The sequence below is a fragment of the Macrotis lagotis genome, chromosome X (assembly GCF_037893015.1).
Source record: "Macrotis lagotis isolate mMagLag1 chromosome X, bilby.v1.9.chrom.fasta, whole genome shotgun sequence".
Classification (NCBI taxonomy): Eukaryota; Metazoa; Chordata; class Mammalia; order Peramelemorphia; family Peramelidae; genus Macrotis; species Macrotis lagotis.
This window is the reverse complement of record NC_133666.1, coordinates 88,113,419-88,140,001: the sequence shown is the minus strand read 5'-3', so window position 1 is coordinate 88,140,001 and position 26,583 is coordinate 88,113,419. Positions and strand designations below refer to the sequence as shown.

The following is a 26,583-nucleotide window of genomic DNA, read 5'->3' as shown; positions in this document are numbered from 1 at the left end:
TATTTTAAAATATTATTAGTTACAAGTAACATGTAGTTCCACAAATGTGAAAATTAACATTGCGGGGCGGCTAGGTGGGGTAGTGGGTAAAGCACAGGCCTTGGAGTCAGGAGTACCTGGGTTCAAATCCGGTCTCAGACACTTAATAATCGCCTAGCCCTGTAGCCTTGGGCAAGCCACTTAAACCCATTTGCCTTGCAAAAAACAAACAAAAAAAAACAAAACAAATTAACATTGGCTGCTTTCCTTTGAATTGATTCAAAATGACATAAAGGAGGGAAACAAAATCATTTTTTGCTTTTTGATCAATCCTATGATTTCATTTGACTTGACAAACTCCCAATGAGGACATTCTCTGTACAGATGCAGATCAAACCCTGCCCTGTTTCATGGTATTAAGGAGTCGGCCCTAGTGTACCAAAAAGTTAGGGGCATGGCCCAGACCCTCATATCCAAAAGTGGTTAATCTAAAGATAATTTTTCAAGTCAAAGACTCAGGGCTGTAATCTTACCTGCTGTAACAAAATTCCTTAATGTCCATATACTCTAGGAATGTTTAACTATTGATAGAGTTCTTCACCTTTTCTGTGCTGCTGCCTTTGATCACAGAGAGGCAGATGAATGAAGTTACATTTTGCTGACATGAACAAGTCTGGTATTCTACCTGGTGCTCTGCTTTCTGATGTCTCTTTCACTACACTACTTAGCAAGAGTAGAAAGAATGGTATTTCTTTAAGTGTTTTAGCCAGCAGTTTGAATAGAAACATCCAGTTATTCACATCCCTACTGTTTCAGCATGCATGATTACATTATATTGAAACTAAGGTAGATAATGACCAACAATTCCTAAATTTTAAAAAGGAACATTTACTACTAGAATAACCAAGTACCATCTTTCCCATGTATAATATTCAGCTTAAATTAGGGGCCTGAAATTTGGAAAAAATGCTTTACATAAAGTTATTTAAATTCAAGTCTTATTCATCATAAAATCCATTCAACTCCTCATCAATGTCAAAACTCCCTTTCATTAGTTTATCCTCATCTGTGTTTGCTGAGGAATCCCTGTCCAAGAGAGGCTGTGATCACTCACCTGCCTGTTCTCTGGTCTGTGTTTGACCACAAGCCCTCCCTGGGCAAGTCTAGTGTGTGCACGCATGCTTAAGCCTTTTCATTTCATGATCTTCAAGTACCCATGGTGTCCTTTGAAATCAGTCACTTCTGTTTCCTCAACAATTCATCTGGCCTCCTGCTGAACCATCTATGTGTATACCAGAATTTCAGATGCCCTTTGCCCTTCAATCCATCTCTTCCATTCCCTCTCTAACTCAGGCCATTTGACTGACTTGCCTCTCCTGTACTTCTTCTGTTGTGGTGTTTTTCATTAGGCTTTCTTCATCCTGAAGCCAGTCTCGGAATGTTTTCTCAGTTGCAGGAGGACCAAATTTATGTTCAGCATCACAATTTCCATTCATTTTGCAAACTGGATCAGTTTGAACGTGAATTCAGCATTGTACAAAAATCTTTGCTGAGCCATTTCTGGGCAAAACGTCAACTAATATAATGGTAACAAATGTAAAATAATGAGTTCAAAAACAACAAGCATGAAAAAAGTGGGAAATGCAAGTAAAAAACTCTACAACCTCTATATAAGATACTCATAATTTTAGATACCAAATTTTTTGAAAAAGGGTGCATCTTATATGTGGGGAAATTAGTAATTTTCATCTGTTTTGTTCATAAAGAAAATGAACTTCTCACTTTATTGCTCTGACAGCTTAAGGAGTTTCACATCCTTGATAGATAATGGTTAAACTTAAATTGTATTTTTCTTTTCCTTTTTTTTCTTTGCAAGACAAGGGAGTGAAGTGAATTGTAAAAGGTCACTTAGCTAAAGTAATTACTAAAACTGAATTTGAACTCAGATCCTCCTGACTCCAGGACCGGTGCTTTATGCACTGTACCACTGAGTTGCCTCTTGGAGTGTATTTTCAAATATCATGAAGAACATTTATTATTTTGAATTATTCTTTTTTCTTAAATTTTATTTATGTAAGGCAATGGGGTTAAGTCACTTGCCCAAGGTCACACAGGTAGGCAATGACTAAATGTCTGAGGCTGGATTTGAATTCAGATCCTGCTGACTCCAGGTCTGGTACTCTATTCACTACCCTACCCAACTGTTCCTGTTTTTAATGTTCCACAGACTCACTTTATTAAATTGAACTGCATTGAGTAAATGACATGTTGTTATTTTGTTATTTTATTTTATTTTTAGATTTCTTTTTTTGCAAGGCAAATGGGGTTAAGTGGCTTGCCCAAGGCCACACAACTAGGTAATTATTAAGTGTCTGAGGCTGGATTTGAACTCAGGTACTCCTGACTCCAGGGCCGGTGCTCTATCCATTGCACTACCTAGCTGCCCTGGCATACTGTTTTTTTCAACATTCTTTATAGTTCATAGGAAACTGTTTAGCAATTCTTTGCAAACACAGCAGTACAAGACAAATGGGAGTCATGCCTCTTCCAGAAGCTTTAGAAAAACGATTCTGTTAATGATGTCATGATAATAAAGACAAATTTACTATAAATACAAAGCCCCCAAAAGAATTGCTACCATTATCACCTGAGTTAAAGTACAATATGGTTACATTTTTAAACTTCTGACAAAACTTTCATATTTACCCTTTCAGGTGACTAAAACATAGAATATGTATGTGATCATTATAAGTTTGTGTGTCTGATGTGGTACTAAGTGACAAATTTGAAAATTCAAAATTTCGAAAAGAAAGTAATCACACAATCCAATTAAAGAATTTAGAAGGCTAGATGTGGAGCATTTTGTTAATAATGCCATAGTCATTTGGATTCATAGATTTTGTATTTCTTTTGAATCTTTCATGCATCAAGAAAAATATAAAGTAAAATAAACCTAAAAGATTCATCGACTTCTATAGTTCAGAAAGCCAAGGGGAGAAAATCTTGAACCTATTTCCACCCAAACACCAACTAAATGATTATATTGTTTATGTTAACATTGGCCTTAAGGTCTCTCATGATTACATTTCCTGTTTGGGCATAAGTTTGGTCTGCACTTGACTTTGGTCAGTGCAATAGAGTGCTCTAGTGTTCTTCTGCTATGCTGCTAGGAGGAAGACTGAAAAAAATGGAATTGGTGATGTTGCCAGTATGCGCATTGTTGACAAAATTCAGGATTACCAATATCCCTTTTGAAAACTATCTGTAAGATCACTTCAGCTCTCAGGCAACACAACTTCGAAATCTTAGAATCTCTCTTCTACCTGTATCCTACACCAGGAGTCTCAACACCTCAGCTCAGTTTCTTAGCTGGGAAATGCGTCAGGTAATCTGAAGTGCAAGGAGCCCACTTCATATGTAACTGTAGTGAAGATGGAAAATAAACAGATGGATAGACGGATAAATGTATAACTTTTATGGTCCCAGTTACACTGCCTCTAGGAAAACAGATTTAATTCCTGACCAAGAGTCCTTCTGCTTATTCACTTTGCTTTCTGCTCTCACAAGACATTAGATTAAGTACATTCTAATGGTTGAGGAATTATTATGTAATGAAATAATTCACGGAAAATATTGACTATCCCCATACTCTAGCAATAATTAAGAGAAGACCTAGTATTCCACAGTTCATCTACCAAAAATGCAACAGGCCTGCTTCCTCAATGTATTTCAAATAAAGTGGATCCACAAGAGCTGGTCCCTTGTTATCCCTTGGTCATGACACATAGCTCTCTCCATCATACATTTCATCTTCAATCTCTTTTATGCTCTTTTTGAGGATAAGTCAAAATAGTGATGGTGATGATAATTAGTAATAACATTAATGGTGGTTATCATTTAAGAAAGCATTTTCCATACCCTGACACATTTGAGCCTACAGCAGTCCTGTAACAGTATTATCCCTGTTTTATAGAAAAGGAAACTGAGGCTCATAACCTGTGAATTGCTTGGCATAGGACTTCTGCCATGGCAGATTCTACGCAATAGATCAAAGCCAGTCTATCATTTAGAGATCTGGAGAGCTCCAGGAGAGTCAGAGAAGGGACAGGAATCATGCCTGGTAACACACATGAGTGAAAGTTCTTTTGTCGGAGGTAATACTTGAGCTAAACCCTGAAAGAGAGCAAGGAATCAGTCCCAGAGACAAAAGGAAGTAAATCATTCTAGCAATGGGGACATACATCTTGGTCATTTTGGTAGGAATAGGGACAGGACAGGACTGGTTAGTTCCTGGGCCTAGGGGACTCGGTGTCATTCAAATTGCATTTAAGGTTCTACTATGGGCAGACTATGTCCTAAATGATAGACCAGGAAACTCCCTCAACCTGCACAGACCAAGGTCTTCTCTATCACTGGGAGTCTTAAGAGAATTGCCTAGAGCCTCAGGGTTACAGAGCCAGAGTATGTCAGAGGTAGGACCTGACCCCAGCTCCTCTTGGCTCCTGTATTATTATTTCTTCAACTTGAATGCCTGTGTTCAAAGCAAATCTACAATGCTGTTCTTTGAAGAAGACACTTCTCTCACTTGACTTCAAGGATGTTCACTGACTGTCCTGGCTAAATCTCACCTCTACAGAAAGCTTTTCCCAAAGCCTCTTAATACTAGTGCTTTCCTGGCTTATTTACAATTTATGCTGTCTGGAGGATGAAAGCTGAAATTACTGAAGAAACAAAGGTTGACACTTCTGATCTCTTAAGCAATACAGGTCATTTGCCTACCAAATCAGAACCAGGACTCCTCAGCTTTGGCAATGGATTCCAAATACAGGACTCATGTTTTGGGTATTAAAATATACCACTAAGCAGGATACAAAACAGGACATAAAATTAATCTGATTTCTTTTTTGTTTGATTGATATTTTACTTTTCCAGGTATATGTTATGAAAGTTTCTCAACATTCATGCACTTGCATTTTTATGTTATGCAACTTTCTTCCATCCTCTCTTCCCATCTCCCTCCCCTCATCAGGAAAGTCAATTGAACATTGTGCTTGTACATTTGTGTTTAACATATTTACATATTAGTTATTCCATGTATGAGGAATTTGGACTAAGGGGAAAGAAAGAAAACCATGGGCTAGGAAGGAAAATCACAAGAGAAGTTTCAAAAAAGTAAACAGTTTTCATTCAGATTCTGTGATATTCATCTCTTTTAATAAAGTCTCTTTTTTAACTGTTAAAAGGATGTAAAATACAGAAACAAAAGTCTCATCTAATTTATAGCAATAACTCCCATTTTCACAGTATACATTCCAATTCAAGAAGTATTTTACATTAATCAACCCTTAATTTCAACTTGTTCAACTTTTCAAATACCTAGTCAAAACTCAATTACCTCCTTTAAAATCTTTTCCTTCTGTATTCTCACAATCACACAATTCCAAGATGGGAACTACTCAGTACTGTTAGTAGAACTTCTTTTAGTTTCACAGAGAGAGTGAGATGGGAGGACAGCCTCCACAATGAGAATATGAAAGGGAAGGCTGGGACTACCAGAGAAGAATTTAAGATCTGGATGAACCATGAGCTCTTACCAAAGTCGGAACTTGCAATAGGAGAATAGATGCTTTTCTCTCAATATCAATAATTTCCAGGAAGACCTGGGATATGCCTAGTAATTAATTTTTTAAAGAACAATCTGACTTTCCCCATTTTCTAGCTATGAAAATAAGTGTAGAAGTAGCTAGAAGGAGCCAACCAGGATACAGAGCAAAGTCAACTGACAGAATCGTAGACAAGCAAAGACAGAGATGGGTTTTTTCCCTGAAAGACTGTGATAGATTGAAAAACTATAAACCAGTGCAGCTAGGTGGTACAGTGAATAAAGCACCAGCTCTGAAGTCAAGACGAAATGAGTTCAAATCCTTTCTCAGACATTTAACAATTACCTAGTTGTGTGATCTTGGGCCAGTAACTTAACCCCAATGCCTTTTTTTTTAAGTTTTTTTTTTTTGGGGGGGTAAGCAAATGGGGTTAAGTGACTTCCCCATGGCCACACAGCTAGGTAATTATTAAGTGTCTGAGGCCAGATTTAAACTCAGATACTCCTGACTCCTGGGCTTTATCTACTTTGCCACCTAGGTGCCCCTCCCATTGCCTTTTAAAAAAAGAAAAGAAATAACATAGGCTTTCAGGTAAAGGACTTGAGCTTCTTTGTTTTTCTGATTTTGCTATAAATTATTAGAGTATAATTTGTTAATTGTTTTTTATAAAACTGGAAATCAATAGTCACAACTCACACCTCTCAGATTGACCAATATAACTAGAAAGGACAATGATCAATGTTGGAGGAGATGAGGGAAAACTGGGACCTTAATGCATTGTAGGTGGAGTTGTGAACTCATCCAACTATTCTGCAAAACAATTTGAACTTACACCCAAAGAGCAATAAAAATGTGCAGCAATTGATCCAGCAATACCACTACTGGTTCTTTATCCTGAAGAGATCATGAAAAAGGGTAAAAATCCCACATGCACAAAAATGTTCATAGCAGCTCTGATTGTAGTGGCATAGAATTGGAAATTGAAGGGATTCCCATCACTTGGGGAAATGGCTGGACAAATTATGGTATGTGTATGTGATCGAACACTATTGTCCTATAAGAAATTATAAGGGACAAAAATTTCAGAAAGTCTGGAAAGACTTGTATGAATTGATGCAGTGAAATGAGTCAAAACAGAAGAACATTATACATATTAACAACAACATGGGGTGATGATCAATGTTGATAGATTTGTTTATTTCATCAGGATAATAATTAAAACCAATTTTAAGGGACTTGTGATGGAAAATACTATCTACATCCACAGAAGGAATTATGGAGTTTAAATGAAGATCAAAGCTTATTATCCTCAATTTTTAATTATGCTGTGATTTTGTTATCTCTAATTTTTTTTCTTCCTCTTGAAAATGATACTTCTTTTACAACATGTTCCATTTCGATCTATGCTTGGCTTGGTTACAAATGTAAAAACTAGATCATAATGCTCTCTGCTGGAGAGAGGAGAGAAGAAAGGGAGGGAGGGAGAAAAATTATAGAATTCAAAATCTTACAAAAAAAGACTGGTAAAATCTACCATTATATGTAGTTGGAAAAACAAATTATTTATATCAAAAAATAGAAAGCAATGAAAATAATAATGAATGATTTACTATTGGTAAAAAACAGCAAAATCCTCTTGGATAGCTTTTGTGAAGTTCCTTGGGATGAGTCCTGCTGACGGAGTATTGTGAAATTCTGCAGCACTGCCATCTAGAAATGGTAATGATGTTCTCCCTTTGGCTTTATCTACAGATCAATGTGATGAATGATTGCTGGTGAATAGATTAAATTTGTGAATTAAAGTTGTAAATACATGGAATTTATAAGTTAATGACAATTTCCGAATGTGATTTTTAGATTAATATAGACCTAACCTAGCCCTGAACTCTAATTAGTGACATTTTGCTGCTTGAGGAAGAGTCTTTTAGCACTTTAACTTGGTGTTATTTTTTATAAGTGTCGGGCCCCTTAAAGCACTCCTGGTTCAACATTCAAAGGAAATGTCCTGTGTTTCTGCAGTCTGTGGACTGTCACAAGTGGATGCTTGTCCCTGGAAAATTGCAAGAACAACTTTGCCAAGGTGAAGGTAGGATTCTGTTGACCTATCTCCATTTTGATTAACAAGACATTTCCCTTAGCAGTGTGACCTTGGGCAAGTCACTTAAATCCATTACCTTAGCAAACAAACAAAAAACAACCCCACCAAAACAAACAAACAAAAAAACCCAAAAGAAGACATTTCCCCACCTGGTTAATTCTGAGTCTGGCTCTGACATCTGCCTATGACTCAGATCTGAAATCAAACAGAACTAGTATTGCTATGTCCCTACCTTTCTCTTTACATAGCAAATTTAAAAGAATATGAATGCTACTGGTGATTTTTGATTAAGCTATATATGATAGTATAGTGAGAGTTAATTTTGAATTGTCATTTGAATCACCAATAAGAGAGCCACGAAGCCTTAGCATATCTAGTATTACCAAAATGGGCAAAGTCAATTTTATTTGGGTTTATTCTTACCTCCTGGATACTGAGCATTTCAAGCACAAGCATGTTTTATTATAAAAAAAAAAAAAACTTATTTGACCTGCACTGTCTTGAACTCAACCTCTTGATATATTATACATTCCATCCCAGAACTTTTTGTTACAACTGAAATGATTATAGCAACTTTAAAATGAATGCAGTTGTGTCTCTGAGTCAACATCTTACACAAAGGAAAGGTGCTCTATTCGTAGTTCCCTAGCAGAATCTCATTCCATCTAAGCAGCTAAAAGAATCCTGCAAAAGTGTAATATCATCAACTGTTTTTAATCAATAGTTGTAATAAAATTAGTAATTATATGAATATTATACTATAGGCATGGAGGCTTGAGTAATATTAGGTAATTATTCTAAATAAAAATTAGAGTTCAGAATTTAAAAAAATTTTCAATTCTAATTTGAATTCGCCAACCTAAAATGTAAATTTTCTGTTCTAGTGATGTTCATATTAGTGCTATTAAGGTTTGTCTAGCTCTCACTACTTGACCTGGTCAGTGCAATAGCGATCTAGAATTAGATCAAAAATTTATTTTGTCAGAAATTTTTCACAAAAGAAGGGTTTCTCTGCAAGTGACCTGAGTTGGAGAATCAAATCTACTAGAGGCTGCTCTGAGGCCACTCATTCCAGTAATCCTAAGAAGAGAGATCTCCAGATGGCACAGGACTGTATCTGAAGATGTTTCAGAGGCTGAAAAACTATATGAGATACAAGAAGTAAACAGGACTGCATCACCATCATCATCCTCTTCTCAAACAATTCCTAATTCACCTGTTACTGATTCTGAAGTGACTAGAACCTCAGATTGTGATTTTCAGTCTCTTGCTTGGACTTTTACTCCATCACCAACAAAAATTTTGGTAATTCCTTTGTCCATGGAACTCTACCTATTCTTTATTTTCTTCTACTCCCTCTGCTATAGTCATCTAGTGCTGTTTGTATTGTCTGCAGGGATTTTGCCTAACACCATAATGAGGTGGTTGCCTGTAAAAATTTCTTGAATGGTTTTTATAAGTCCAAAATATTTCCATAACTTGTATGTGAGGTGGAAAATGTTTGCACTGCTGCACTTGAAGACATGCCCTATGATTCCCTGATTTATATATCTCGTGGGGCATGTGTTACTAGGAGCTACCTGTCCTTTGTGGTTCTTGGTTAGTCACTTAAGTCATTTCAAACAGAACATAATCAATATAAGTTGTGCCTGTTTTCCTCTTCTCCAAGGTCACATTTGTGCCTCAGAAAGGAAATTCTCCCCTTTTGGTTTTGCCTCAGCCATGGAGGACTGTCTTCCATGCACTCAGATTATAATGATCCCAAGAAAGACTGGGGTCTTTCTGTGGATTGAGGAAGGAATTTGAGAAATAATTCATTTGGACTTCTACCATATTCATATCAGTATAAATCAGTTTGATATTATACAGAAATAAAATAGGGATAGATAGCTTCTTGTAGTGGGCCTCAAACTTTATTTTAATCTTCACAACTTGGTTACCAAGCTATTAAGGTCACTTGCACAGCCATGAGAATGCTGATTGAGATTTCTCCATTCTGCTTTTCTCTGAGTCTATGTCCAAATCTAGCATGTGTGGGGCCTTGATGCTTTGCAAAGCTTCCCCCCAATTCATTTTTTTAACTCTATATTCTCTCTTGCCCATCATGAGTAACTTCACCTACCCATAACTGTTGACTTATCATTTCTGCCTATTTTAGGTGATGTATCAGATTTGATCTTCAAATTTAAACCTCAAAAGAGGTAGAAAAAGGTAAAGGTAAAGGGGGAGAAAGTACTAAATTAAGTACATTAAACTGTATCCATCCCTAGAGGGACAATAATACCTATAACTCTTAAGAATTGTATTTTTGTTAGGTTAGCTTAAGATTTCAATATACTTGAAGGGAATGCTCTTAGAGGATATAGATCTAAATGAGATTTGAAGGCAATGCTGATTATAAGGGTGGTATTTATTATAGAGGTAGAGGGAGGGAGAGAACTTAGCGGTTCTATGCATAATTAAATCACAAAGCTACTTTTCTTTAAAAGATACCTTATTTGAGGGGACTCATGGTATAAAAGTAGCAGAAGGGAGAGCATATTTAGAAGGGTGGGTCACAAATAGATTAGGAAATTAACTTGCCTTAATTCATATTTTAAATAACAAGATTAGAAGTACCATGGCTGGGGTGCCAAAGGGAGAGAGGAAAAGAGTATACCTCACAGTTTGGTTGGAGAGGACTGTGGGTCTCTGTTTCAAGTTCAAGAGATAAAGAAGAGAGTGGACTTGCAGAAATTGAATAAGAATAAGAATAGTTTAAAAATTCAGGAGGATGTGTTGGGGGAAGATATATTGGTACATGAAATTTTTTTGACCTTGCATGATGCTTTGTCTCATGAGGATTGTGCAATAATGGAGGGTCCTTGAAAAGAGGGCTTGATATGTAAATCAACTATAATTGGATGTGATTTAAGAATCTTGAGTCTTATAGTTCTAATGAAACAAAAGAGGGAAGTGTATTTAGTGACTATGGGGCAAAGCTACTTATCAATCAGTCAAGCAATCATTCATTCAACCTTTGAGAACAGTATTTCTATAAAGACAGATAAATGAAAGTAAAGACCTATAGACCCACATCTCACACCTTATAACAAAATAAGTTCCAAATAGGTACCATATTCAGACATAAAGGGTGATATCATAGGCCAATTAAGAGATTAAGAAATCCTCTATCTGGTGGATCAATGGAAAGGGGAGAAATTTTTGATCAAGTAAGAAACTGAATTCATTATAAACTGCAAAAAGAATAATTCTGACTATATTAGATTACAAAAGTTGTGCACTAAGAAAACTAATGCAGGCAAACTTAGAAGGAAAACATAAATCTGGGAAACCATTTTCACAGTTAAAGGTTTTGATAAAATCCCCCTTTCACACATATATAGAGAATTGAATCAAATTTATAAATTTACAAGTAAGTCATTCCCCAATTGATAAATAGTCCAAGGATAGTTCCAAGGAAGAAAGCAGTTGATTGGTTGGTTCTTGTTCTTCATTATAAGAAAAGAAGGTGTTTGATAACATGGCTGAAAACAACATGCAAAAAGGAATGGGAGGAAGGATATGTTATTGTTTTACTCCATTGGTGACTGGGAAATCTGGAGAGTATCCTCCTTTATCCAGAACCCAGGCATGCATGCCATCATGAAATTGAGGTAGAATACTGATGAACTCCTCCAGACAACCAAAGTTGGACACAATTATCCATAGACCCTCATGACTGATGGTATCAAAGACCTTTATTAGATCTACAAACATTGATTACAGAACACTGTACTGTTACTGTCATTTTCCCTGGAGTTTCAGACAGCAATCACCATATCAGTTTTTCTTTGATCCTTTCTGATGTCACGCTGGCTCTCAGGGAGGTGGTCATCAACCAGGTGAATGGTCAGTCTATTGATAAACATTCTGGTGAGAATCTTATGAGCAATGACTAGCAGAGAAATACCCCTGTGATTGTCATAGGGCAATCTATTCCCTTTACCTTTATAGAGATGGATGATAGAGTTAACCTTGAAATCTTGGGGAATAACCTCTTCATTCCATATAACCTGGAAAATTTCAATCTGCTTTTGCACAAGCATTGGATTCTGTTCAGATGTAATAGAAACACCACCATGTACTTTGAAGACTTGACTCAAAGATCCCACACACAAAAAGTAATATTTCCAAACTGTACACTTCAATGTCAATGTTCCCTAAGTATGATTCATAGTACAGAGTCACAGGTCCCTCACAGAAATAGCAATATTTCCAGACTGTACACTACAGTGTCACTGTTCCCTTAGTAGACCTCAAACTACAGAGTCACAGGTCCCTCACACAAATAGCAATATTTCCAGACTGTACACGACAGTGTTACTGTTCCCTCAGTAGACTTCACACCACAGAGTCACAGGTCCCAAACACAAAAAGCAGTATTTCCAGACTGTGCATTTCAGTGTTACTGTTCCCTAATTAGAATTCATAGTAAAGAGTCGCAGGTCCCTCACACAAATAGCAATATTTACAGACTGTACAATACAGTGTCGATGTTCCCTCAGGAGCCCTCACACTGCAGAGTCACTGGTTCCTCATACAAATATCAATATTTCTACACTGTGCACTACAGTCTCACTGTTCCCTCAGTTGACCTTATAGGACAGAGTCACAGGTCCCTCACCCAAATAGCAATATTTCCAGGCTGTACACTGCAGTGCCACTGTTCCCTCAGGAGACCTCACAGTTCAGAGTCACAGGTCCACCACCCAAAAAGTAATATTTCCAGACTGTACACTTCAGCTTCACTGTTCCCTAAGTATAATTCATAGTACAAAGTCAGAAAGCTGCCACACAAAGAGCAATATTTCCAGACTGTACACTTCAGCGTTACTATTCCCTAACTAGAATTCATAGTACAGAGTCACAGGTCCCTCGCCCAAATGGCAATATTTCAAGAATGTAAATTACAATTTCACTGTTCCCTTAGTAGACCACATAGTACAGGGTCACAGGTCCCTCACACAAATAGCAAAATTTCTAGACAGTACACTAGGGTGTCACTGTTCGCTCAGTAGACCTCACACTGCAGACTCAGATGTTCATCACAGAAATACCAATATTTCCAAACTGTACACTACAGTCTCATTGTTCCCTCAGTAGAACTCATAGTACAGAGTCAGAGGTGGCAAACACAAAAAGCAATATTTCCAGATTGTAAACTTCAATGTCACTGTTCCCTAAGTACTATGGTACAGAGTCACAGGTCATGCACACAAATAGCAATATTTCCAGACTGTACACTAAAGTGCTACTGTTCCCTCAGTAGACTTCCCATTACAGTCACAGGTCCCTTAAACAAATAGCAATATTTCTAGACTGTACACTACAGTGTCACTGCTCCCACAATAGACCTCAACCTGCAGAGTCACTTGTCCCTCACACAAATAAAAATATTTCCAGACAGTAAACCACACTGTCACTGTTGCCTCAGTCGACCTCACATTATAGTCATAGGTCCCTCATAGGAATAACAATATTTTCAGACTGTACACTGCAGTTTCACTGTTCCCTCAATAGACCTCAAAGCAAAGAGTCACATGTCCCTCACACAAGTAGAAATATTTGCATACTGTACAGTAGAGTTTCACTGGTACCTCAGTAGAGCTCATAGTACAGAGTCACACATCCCTCACACAAATAGCAATATTTCCAGACTGTACACTACAGTGTCAATGTTCCGTCTGTAGCCTTCACACTACAATCACAGGTCACTCACACAAATAGCAATATTTCCAGACTGTAAATTACAGTATCACTGTTCCCTCAGTTGACCTCACACTAAAGACTCACAGGTCCCTCACACAAATAACAATATTACTCTACAATAGAGTGTCACAGTTCCCTCAGTAGACTTCACACTACAACGTGACAGGCCCTTCACACAAATAGCAATATTTCCCTACTCTACATTAGCATTTCACTGTTCCATCAGTAGAAGTCACACTAAAAAAATCAGTTCCCTCACACAAATAGCAATATTACCAGACTGTGCACTACAGTGTCATTGTTCCCTCTATAGTCTTCAAACTACAATCACAATCCCTCACAAAACAGCAATATTTCCAGACTGTACCCTACAGTATCATTGTTCCCTCAGTAGACCACACAATTCAGAGTCACAGTTTCCTCACACAAATAGCAATAATTCCAAACTGTACACTACACTGTCACTGGTCCCTCAGTAGACTTCATAGTAAAGAATCACAGGTCCCTCACAAAAATAGTACTTTCCAGACTGTACTCTACAGTGTCATTGTTCCCTCAGTCATCCTCACACTACAGAATCATATGTCCCTCAAACAAATAACAATATTGCCAAAATATTGTCAAAATAATAACTGTATTTCCAGACTATATCCTACATTATCACTGTTCCCTCAGTTGAACTCACACTACAGAATGACAGGTCCCTCAGACAAATAACAATATTGCCATACTCTACACTAGGGTGTCACTGTTCCCCAAGTAGACTTCACACTAAACAGTTACAGTTCCCTCACAGAAACAGCAATATTTCCAGACAGTAAACTACAGTGTCGCTGTTCCCTCAGTTGACTTCACACTACAGAATCTCAGGTCCCTCACACAAATAGCAATATTTAAAGACTGTACACTGAAGTTTCACTGTTCCCTCAGTACACCTCAAAGTAAAGAGTCACAGGTCCCTCATAGAAATCTCAATATTTCCAGACTGTACACCACAGTTCCACTATTCCCTCAGTAGACCTCAAAATAAAGAGTCACAGGTCCCTCAAACAAATAGCAATACTTGCAAACATTAGAGTACAGTGTCACTGGTACCTCAGTGGACCTCATAGTATAGAGTCACAGATGCCTCACACAAATAGCAATATTTCCAGACTGCACACTACATTGTCACTGTTTGCTCAGCAGACATCATACTACAGAATCACAAGTCCCTCACACAAAAAGCAATTTCTCCAGACTGAACACTACATGTTCACTGTTCCCTCAGTTGACCTCAAATTACCGAGTCACAGATCCCTCACACAAATAGAAATGTTTCCAGGCTGTAAACTACAGTGTCACTTTTCCCTCAGTTGGCCTCATAGTGCAGAGTCACAGGTGTATCAAACAAACTGAAATATTTCCAGACTGTACACCATAGTGTAACTGTTGCCTCAGTCAACCTCACATTACAGAGTCACAGGTCCCTCAAAGAAATAACAATATTTCCAGACTGTACACTGAAGTTTCCCTGTTCCCTCAATAGACCTCAAAGAAAAGAGTCACAGGTACCTCACACAAATAGCAATATTTGCATACTGTACAATACAGTGTCACTGGTACCTCAGTAGTGCTCATAGTACAGAGTCACACATCCCTCACACAAATAGCAATATTTCCAGAACGTGCACTACAGTGTCATTGTTCCCTCTGTAGCCTTCAAACTCCAATCAAAGTCCCTCACAAAAACAGCAATATTTCCAGACTGTACACTACAGTGTCATTGTTCCCTCAGTTGACCTTACACTACAGAATCTCAGATCTCTTACACAAATAATAATATTTTGGAATGTACACAACATTGTGAATGTTCCCTCAGTAGAGTGCACACTACAAATTCACAAGCCCTTCACACAAATAGCAATATTTCCCGACTTTACACTTCAGTGTCACTGTTCCCTCAGTAGTGTTCACACTACAAACACGGGTCCCTCACACAAGTAGCAATATTTCCAGATTGTACCCTTCAGTGTCACTGTTCCCTCAGTAGACCGCACACTACAAAGTCACAGGCCCTTCACACAAATAGCTCTATTTCCAGACTATACACTACAATGAAACTGTTCTCTCAGTACAACTCATATTACAAAAACACAGGTCCCTCACTCAAACACCAATATTGCCATCCTGTATACTACACTGTCACTGTTCCCTTAGTGGACCTGACACTTCAAAATCACAGGTCCCTCACCCAAATAACAATATTTCTATACTCTACACTAGGGTATCAGTTTTCCCTCAGTAGACTTCACACTAAAGAGTCACAGTTTCCTCACTCAAATAGCAATATTTCCAGTCTGTACATTACAGTGTCACTGTTCCCTCAGAAAACTTCACACTACAAAGTGACAGGACCTTCACACAAATAGCAATATTTCCATATTCTACTCTAGGGTGTCACTTTTCCATCAGTAGACCTCATACTAAAGAATCACAGTTCCCTCACACATAAAACAATATTTCCAGACTGTTCACTACACTGTCACTGTTCCCTCAGTTGAACTGACACTACAGAATCTCAGGTCCCTCAAACAAATAACAATATTTAAAGACTGTAGTGTACAGGGTCCTTGTTCCCACAGTAGACCTCACACTACAAAGTCACAGGCCCTTCACACAAAAAGCAATATTTCCAGACTTTATACTTCAGTGTCAGTGTTCCCTCAGTAGTCTTCACACTACAATCACAGGTCCCTCACACAAATAGGAATATTTCCAGACTGTACACTGCTGTTTCCCTGGTCCCTCAGTAGACCTCATAGTACATTATCACAGGTACCTCAGACAAATAGCAATATTTCCTGTCTGTACACTATATTGTCACTGTTCCCTAGCATACCTGACACTTCAGAGTCTCAGTTCCCTCACACAAATAGCAATATTTCCAGACTGTACACTTCAGTGTCACTGTTCCCTCAGCTGATCTCACATGACAGAATCACAGCTCCCTCACCCAAATAACAATATTGCCATACTCTACACTAGGGTATCACTGTTCCCTCAGTAGACTTCACACTAAAGTGTCACAGTTCCCTCACACAAATAGCAATATTTATAGTCTGTACATTAGAGTGTCACTGTTCCCTCAGTAGACTTCACACTAAAGAGTCACAGTTCCCTCACACAAATAGCAATATTACCAGACTGGACACTACAGTGTCACTGTTACCTAGGTTGACCTCACACCACAGAATCTCTGGTTCCTCACACAAATAATATTTCCAGACTGTACACTACAGTGTCACTGTTCCCTCAGTAGACATCACAATCCAAAGTCACAGGCCCTTCACACAAATGGCAATATTTCCAGACTTTACACTTCAGTGTCACTGTTCCCTCAGTAGTCTACACATTAAAATCACAAGTCCCTCACACAAATAGCAATATTTCCAGATTGTACACTACAATGTCACTGTCCCCTCAGTTGACCTCACACTACAGAATCTCAGGTCCCTCACACAAATAACAATATTTAAAGACTTTAGTGTACAGTGTCACTGTTCTCTCAGTAGTCTTCACACTACAATCACAGGCCCCTAACACAAATAAGAATATTTCCATACTGTACACCGCAGTTTCCCTTGTCCCGCAGTAGACCTCATAGTACATTATCACAGGTCCCTCACACAAATAGCAATATTTCCAGACTGTACACTTCAGTGTCACTATTCCCTGAGCTGAACTCACACTACAGAATCACATGTCCCTCAAACAAATAACAGTATTGCCATACTCTACACTAGGGTGTCACTGTTCCCTCAGTACTTCACACTAAAGAGTCACAGTTCCCTCACACAAATAGCAATATTTCCAGTCTGTACGTTATAGTGTCACTGTTCCCTCAGTAGACTTCACACTACAGAGTGACAGGCCCTTCACACAAATAGCATTATTTCCATATTCTACACTAGGGTGTCACTTTTCCATCAGTAGACATCACACTAAAGAATCACAGTTCCCTCTCACAAAAAGCAATATTTCCAGACTCTACTGTATATTGTCCCTGTTCCCTCATTCGACCTCACATTAGCGAGTCACAGTTCCTTCATACAAATATCAGTATGTCCATACAGTACACTACAGTATCACTGTTCCCAGAGTAGAGCTCACACTATAAAGTCACAGGCCCTTCACACAAATAGGAATATTTCTGTACTCTACACTACGGTGTCACTATTCCCTCAGTAGACCTCACTCTAAAGAGTCACAATTCCCTCACACAAATAGCAATATTACCAGACTGTACACTACGGTGTCACTGTTCCCTAGGTTGACCTCACAGCACAGAATCTCTGGTTCCTCACACAAATAATAATCTTTCCAGACTGTATGAAGGAGTGTCACTGTTCCCTCAGTAGACATCACACTACAAAGTCACAGGCCCTTCCCACAAATAGCAATATTTCCAGACTTTACACTTCAGTGTCACTGTTCACTCTGTAGCCTTCACACTACAATCACAGGTCCCTCATACAAATAGGAATATTTCCAGGCTGTATACTGCTGGTTCCCTGGTCCCTCAGTAGACCTCATAGTACATTATCACAGGTCCCTCAGACAAATAGCAATATTTCCTGTCTGTACACTATATTGTCACTGTTCCCTAGCATACCTGACACTTCAGAGTCTCAGTTCCCTCACACAAATAGCAATATTTCCAGACTGTACACTTCAGTGTCACTGTTCCCTCAGTAGTCTACACACTAAAATCACAAGTCCCTCACACAAATAGCAATATTTCCAGATTGTACACTACAATGGCACCGTTCCCTCAGTTGACCTCACACTACAGAATCTCAGGTCCCTCACACAAATAACAATATTTAAAGACTGTAGTGTACAGTGCCACTGTTCTCTCAGTAGTCTTCACACTACAATCACAGGTCCCTCACACAAATAGAAATATTTCCAGACTGTACATTGCAGTTTCCCTTGTCCCGCAGTAGACCTCATAGTACATTATCACAGGTCCCTCACACAAATAGCAATATTTCCAGACTGTACACTTCAGTGTCACTATTCCCTGAGCTGAACTCACACTACAGAATCACATGTCCCTCAAACAAATAACAGTATTGCCATACTCTACACTAGGGTGTCACTGTTCCCTCAGTACTTCACACTAAAGAGTCACAGTTCCCTCACACAAATAGCAATATTTCTAGTCTGTACGTTATAATGTCACTGTTCCCTCAGTAGACTTCACACTACAGAGTGACAGGCCCTTCACACAAATAGCATTATTTCCATATTCTACACTAGGGTGTCACTTTTCCATCAGTAGATATCACACTAAAGAATCACAGTTCCCTCTCACAAAAAGCAATATTTCCAGACTCTACTGTATATTGTCCCTGTTCCCTCATTCGACCTCACATTACCGAGTCACAGTTCCTTCATACAAATATCAGTATGTCCATACAGTACACTACAGTATCACTGTTCCCAGAGTAGAGCTCACACTATAAAGTCACAGGCCCTTCACACAAATAGGAATATTTCTGTACTCTACACTATGGTGTCACTATTCCCTCAGTAGACCTCACTCTAAAGAGTCACAATTCCCTCACACAAATAGCAATATTACCAGACTGTACACTACAGTGTCACTGTTCCCTAGGTTGACCTCACAGCACAGAATCTCTGGTTCCTCACACAAATAATAATCTTTCCAGACTGTATGAAGGAGTGTCACTGTTCCCTCAGTAGACATCACACTACAAAGTCACAGGCCCTTCACACAAATAGCAATATTTCCAGACTTTACACTTCAGTGTCACTGTTCACTCTGTAGTCTTCACACTACAATCACAGGTCCCTCATACAAATAGGAATATTTCCAGGCTGTATACTGCTGGTTCCCTGGTCCCTCAGTAGACCTCATAGTACATTATCACAGGTCCCTCACACAAATAGCAATATTTCCAGTCTGTACACTACACTGTCACTGTTCCCTAGCATACCTGACACTTCAGAGTCTCAGTTCCCTCACACAAATAGCAAAATTTCCAGACTGTACACTTCAGTGTCACTGTTCCCTCAGTAGTCTACACACTAAAATCACAAGTCCCTCACACAAATAGCAATATTTCCAGATTGTACACTACAATGGCACCGTTCCCTCAGTTGACCTCACACTACAGAATCTCAGGTCCCTCACACAAATAACAATATTTAAAGACTGTAGTGTACAGTGCCACTGTTCTCTCAGTAGTCTTCCCACTACAATCACAGGTCCCTCACACAAATAGCAATATTTCCAGTCTGTACACTACACTGTCACTGTTCCCTAGCATACCTGACACTTCAGAGTCTCAGTTCCCTCACACAAATAGCAATATTTCCACATTCTACACTAGGGTGTCACTTTTCCATCAGTAGACCTCACACTAAAGAATCACAGTTCGCTCTCACAAAAAGCAATATTTCCAGACTCTACTGTATATTGTCCCTGTTCCCTCATTCAACCTCACATTCACGAGTCACAGGTCCTTTATAGAAATAGAAATATGTCCAGACAGTACACTACAGTTTCACTGTTCCCTGCATAGAGCTCACACTACAAAGTCACAGGCCCTTCACACAAATAGCAATATATCCATACTCTACACTAGGGTATCACTGTTCCCTCAGTAGACCTCCCTCTAAAGAGTCACAATTCCCTCACAAAAATAGCAATATTACCAGACTGTACACTACAGTGTCACTGTTCCCTCGGTTGACCTCACACCACAGAATCTCTGGTTCCTCACACAAATAATAATATTTCCAGACTGTACGAAACAGTATCATTGTACCCTCAGTAGACATCACACTACAAAGTGAATTGATAATTACTAATTCCTAATTAATAATTACCAAATTATTAGTGTAAGGCCTCTTCAGTACGTATGAAGGCCCTAATTGCGGCAATGACGGGTATATGAACTCACCATTTGGAGTATGCCTTATGTGATTTGGCTGTATTTCGGACATCCCAGGAACTAGCCATCCCTGGGAAAGACAAAAACAGGATTGGGAGGAACTGGCTATTCTCCCAATACCAATATTTAATAAAAAATAAACCTTACATCCCCATAATGGCATTTCCTTAAAAAATAACATATTGATTCAATCTATACCTGAAGCCAAAGGGGAATTGGCTCCCATTCAACTTAGATGGCTCTGAGCCTTCTTTGTCCTCAAAGGTATAAAAGTTGTAAGCCCCCTCTCCTCATTGGAATCTCACACATGGAGGAGACGTCCTGCCTGGGGTACGTGGTCTCCCATTCGGACCTCGAGGGTCGATGAGAACTGGGGTTCTCCAACCTGACATATCGAGACTAGGTGCTCCCCGACTTGGTGATGTTTTCTTTATCTTTCTCTTCTATTTTAATTATAGTATTAATAATCCTTTGTCTTTTATGTATTACCTGCTGTATTGGATGCTACTGTAAGCAATATATTCCTTGTATTGTATAATTAAAATACTTTCATTTTTAACTGAATGAGAGCATCATTTGCAGGAACGAATCAGAACCTCATTAAAATCACAAAAAATAAATTGGTGTCACGAACAGGATTCGTTGTGCAAATGCCTCTCTTTTAGAAAAGTACAGAAACCCCTATCCCTGTCAAAGTACCGGGGTGGGAGGATGCCCCATTCTCTTCTTTAGCAAAGGTTTGGGTACAAAATACGTGATCTTGTGAGGATTGGGGTAGGCGAGTAAGAAATGGCAAGCCACCCCAATTAACAGAGTGCTTGTCAAATATTCCTGTGGAAAAAGGGAAAGAGATGACAGGTATATGTAGGAGAGGCTGGGCTTTATTAACAGCATATCGTAAAGTATGCCAAGAGCTAGATAGAAAGGAAGAAGAAAAAGTACAGCTGGAGAAAGAAGTAGCTGAGCTGCAAGGGTGAATGTCTATGTTAGAGTATCAGAACTTTATTCTGGGAGATCAGGCCAGGAATTATCAGGATGTTGCAGAAAAAGCAGTGGTGTGAGTGGCTCAATATAAATATAGGAATAGGAGAGGAAAGGTTAATAAAAAGAAGGTTCATGCTGTAATTGCTCCTGCTAATATGGATTGGGGTCCTGATAACTGGGATGGTGATATTTGGGATGAAGATGATGAAAGATGGGAGGAAATAATTGAAGGAGATATAACTGATGTAGGAGAAGAAGCAAGACCCGTTGTTAGGAGAAGAAATGAGAAAGAGGGAAATAACCCCCCCAAATTTACTGTGATCACTGAAGATTATTCACAACAAGAAATAACAGATTTGTTAAGTAGGTTTGCGCAGAGGCCAGGTGAATCTGCTATCTCTTGGCTTGTGAGACTGAGTGATGGAGGGGCAGGAGGAGTTTGGTTGGATTCCAAAGATTGCCTTAAGTTTTTAGGTTTGACTTCTAATCCTTTTGTTCAGCAAGCAATAAGAGATCATACCCAAACTGCTGTAGGACAGCAGGAAGCTGGCACTAATATGGTGGCATTAGTGACCTCTGGACTAAGTACTTAATACCCTGATATTTTCATGTGGCCAAATCCATCCCGTCGTTGGTACACATTGAAGGATGGAATACAGAGATTGAAGGAGGAAGTTATTAAAACAGCTGTTTTGGTGGGGGAAGCAGATTCTTATACAGACACCCCTGTTATTGCCATACATAGAGCCCCGAAGGGGAAAACTGCTCCTCCTGCTTATAAACATCTTATTTTAACTCTGTTGGTAGCCTCAACTGGGGAATCCCTTGGACAAGTGATTGATAAGCTGTCTCAATTAGGAGACTTGGGAGAATTTAGGGATATAGGAGACTAGACATCTAAAGAGTGGGCAAAACCTAGGACAGGGTTCAATAATAGGATGTCTAGGAAGGAAATGTTTATTGCACTTTTAAAGGCAGGAGTTAAGAAAGAGGAAATTGATGGGATCACCACTTCAAACATGTTACAATTATATAAAAGAAAAGTGGGAAATAAAGTATCTGCTCTGAATGTTGCTCCTTCAGCCCCACCTGCCCCTTTGTATCCTTCATTAGAACATTTTAAAGGAGAATAGCAGATAGGGATTAAACCCCAATAAGAGAGATCAGACAGAGGAACTATCGGTCTCTCATAAGATTAATTAATTCGAAATTAGAAAAATGGATATAAAACTGTTACTAAAGTTTGTTTGCTTCTTTGTTTTGTTTTGAAATTGGGGTGAGACCTCTTTAATGGATGGGAATCCTAGTATATTTAGAAATGCAATGTCTGTTAAAATTACAGGCTTTGGAGGAAAAATAAATTTAGGTAAAACAAGTTAAAATAATGATGAAAGTAGGTCAATTACCCAAAAAAGGAGTGCTCAGTGATGATTGTTCCCTTTCTCCCTGAGTATATATTAATACATTTTAAGGGGTATGACTCTCAATTTACCTGATGAGAAATTATTCTCACAAAAGTACAAAGACCATTACAATCTGTAAAATTGTACAATGGAATTGGGAACATTGAAAAATCTTGCCCAAGAACTTGTAAATAGAACTATGCCTATTTAGATGCAAAAGTAAGGTATTAAATAAATCACTGGATCTGGTCATGAACAGTATGTGTTAGAATAAAAGAAGAAGAAAAGAGGGTTGAATAAAGTCTGAAATATGCTTAAGTAATATATTAAGAGAAAATACAAGTTGTGCAGTCTGAATACTGGATTTAAGGATTTGTGAAGAGAATAATGAAAGGGGGTACAAAGAAAAATAAGGAGGCATAGAGAAGGTTAGGTTCTTTTTAATTTATGGAAGCTAAAGCATATAGAACGAAGGTGTGAGCAATCTTGACTTTGTATAAATAAGATATTGGTTTTGAAAGTTTTGAAAATTGATTTTAAATCAATGTAAAGTAGGAAAGAACACAGAGAGCTATGAATCAACTAATAAGTTATGGAGTTTTTTCTGGGATTGGCAAACCAGATTTGTACTAAATTGAGATGTGTTCTTAAAAGTGATTGGGGCAATTAAAAAAATAATATTACACTGCTACCTGTGGGAGAGAACTATACTCCTTTTGAACAATTGCTAGCTGCATATTGGACATTAGTAGAAACTGAACAGCTCCCTTTAAATCATGAAGTTCTGTTAAGGCCCCAAATAACTATTATGAGCTGGATAAATGGAGACTCTGATCTCTCATAAGATAGGACATGCACAGAAGCCTAGTATAATTAAATGGAAATGGTACATACAGAACAGAACTAAACCAAGAGAATCTGGCATCTCTCCCCTGCCTGAGAAAGTATCTGAATTAACCTCAGTGCAGTTTCCACTAACCACTCCCCTTCAGAAGGCAGTTTCACCACCCAAATGGAATCAAGGATATGATGCCTTGAGTTCCGAATAAAAGAAAAACACTTGGTTTATTGGATGGCTCTGCTAGATATTTAGGACAAATTAGGTATTGGAAGGTTGTAACAAATTATATTTTAGAAAGAACAGGAAAGCAGTCAGTGGACAAAACTGATGGCTGTTTGTCAAGTATGGAAACAAAAGAAGGGGAGACAATGTCACATATTTTTTACAGAAACCTGGGTAGTGGCAAAGGGCCTAACCACTTGGATGATCATGTGACATGAAAAAAATTGGATTTTTATGGGAAACAAGTTTGGGCTTATGAAAATGTGGAAAGATAAATGTATTTGGGTCCAGTATACTAATGTGTCTGTGTTTCATGTAAATACCCATGTGAAAGCTAATTTGGTGGAACGTGAGTATAACGCTCAAGCTGATGAACTCTCAAAAGTAGAAGGAAAATCCCTGCAAAAGATGCCCCTAGAGAATAGGGATGATTTGACGCTAGGAAAATGGATTCACATCACTGCAGGCCATCTTGGCGCTCTTGCATCTTACAGGTGGGCATTGGTTAGAGGAATTAATATTCCCTTAGATATTTTTTAACAGATAACTCAGGGGTGCCCCCAAATGCTAGCTCTTCAGTCAGTGGTCCATACCTTGAACTGTAACTGGAGAATTGGCTAGAGGCACTTTGCCTGCCCAAATTTAGCAGATTTATTATATAGGCCCATTACCTCTAAATCAAGGGTGCCAATATGCTTGTACTTGTGTCGACACTTATTCAGGAATACTAATTGCTTGCCCATATAGGTGGGCAACCCAAAAGAATACTTGTAGGACTTTAGATATTATTTCATTATATTATGGTACCCCTATGCAAATCCAAAGTGACAATGGAACTCATTTTAAAGGAAAAGAAATTGATGCTTATTGTGAATATAATAATATTGAATGGATCTATCATATCCCATATTACCCACAAGCAGCTGGACTAATAGAAAGAAAGAATGGTTTACTCCCCTGTTAAGACTACTAGATGAGCTCAGATGAAATGCAATGGGTACCTGAGAAGATAATCCCAGGAGCCAAAGTATGGATAAAAAGGACACCCTAGAGATGCTCCTAGGCCAGCTGAATTAATAGCCCAAGGGAATAATAATACAGCTATTATTTGTTATTCAGGAGATGACACTTGGCATCATGTTCCACTAACCCAAATGTTCATTTGGAATTAAGTGTTATATAGGCTTCTGGTTTTATGCTGTAGTACAGACTTGGACTCCAGGAGCCTGGTTGAGATTCTCTGGGAACAAGATCCCATTGAAGTGGTGGTTGTCTATTGTTTCTTCACAACAGGGAAATTACACCTGCCCTGCACTCAACTTTTGTAACATTGCTAATTGGACTATCACTAATGCTACATTTTATCAGACTCCTTCGTCCTATATCCTGAAAGGGCCTTCTTCTGTGAACCTAAGTTTTACTATCTGTTAGTTGACATTTCATGTTGTATTACTCCTCTTCCCTTTGCATCCCCGGCTTCACGGTGTAACAGATTCATTGAAAGTTGTCCATCAACAATGGAACAAGAACTAATTAAGAATTGTAGACAGTGGGATATAGATGACTCTACTTGGTGGAGCTGGAACAGGTTTGGGTATAGTAAATTCTATAGATCTTGAGACCTTGGCCAGCAGACTGCACAGTACTGGGCAGGATGTATCTCAAGCTTTAACAGTTAATGCTAATTGGTTGCCCGCAATGATCCTGCCACACTAAAATGCATTAAGATATCAAGGCCAATTTTTGCAAGTGTTTAATGACAGTGTGTTAGCCAATTTTAAGTTTGATGATAATGTCACTAGATTGTTTAACTGGACCAAATGTTCTCTTCAAAACATGTATACTTTGATACAGAAGGAAAATGCCCAATGCCTCCTTCTAGAAGGTGATACTCACATGTGGGACCATGTATTCCCTCAGTATACTAACCTATGGAAAAAGTTAAAACCTGAGAATACTCAATGTACTTCTAAGTGGTGTAGTGGGATTGTAGTATACTATCACGTCCATGTATGGAAAATTATGTGTCAATTCCATGTGATTCCTTTTGTGCTACATGATTATTTAGTTTTGCCACATGTATATAGCAACTATGTAGATCAAGACAATGCAACTCATACTTTACAGGACTGTACTTTTACTAACCAAGGTATTGTGTGTGGGATGATGACCCAGCAGATGGAGCCCTGCCTTCTCTCACACTCCTCTAACCTATGTGACTTAACTGTGTATCCTATTTCTAACTTTTCAATGTTATATGAAGTATCTTCCCAATACATTTGTTTAACCTCTAATAATAATAGTACTGATTTAGCCTCTGTCTCACAGAAACCTCCCTTTTCTGAATGTCTTACTAATGTTTCTTTCTTACATTGGCAGGGTGATGATTTTTACTTTTCACCTGATACAGATGTTGTTAAGAGTTTGACTTGGGTACCCAAATTGTTACTTCTTCCTTATACTTCTTTATCTTTACAACCCTTAATTGCTATTCTTGATCAATCACATGTCTTGAAGAAACTATTAGATTCCAAACAGCACACTTTGAATGAACATCGACTACAGACTCATATAGTTGCAGGACGTGTAATCAAGGCCTCTCATTTAGTAACTTCTGATACCAATCATCATTGGTATGATTTCTTGTTTAAATTGCCAACTGCTACCAAATATTTTAACAGCTTAGCTATTCCTATATTACTATTATTGGTTTTCTTATTATTATTATGCATTTGTA

General features: G+C 38.4%; 1 long non-coding RNA gene across 4 annotated transcripts in view; it reads left to right on the top strand.

Annotated features, from left to right (window-relative positions):
* LOC141496921 (uncharacterized) overlaps window positions 1-26,583 on the top strand; it is a 1,073,688-nt gene that overhangs the window by 1,016,673 nt on the left and 30,432 nt on the right. The window lies entirely within an intron of this gene.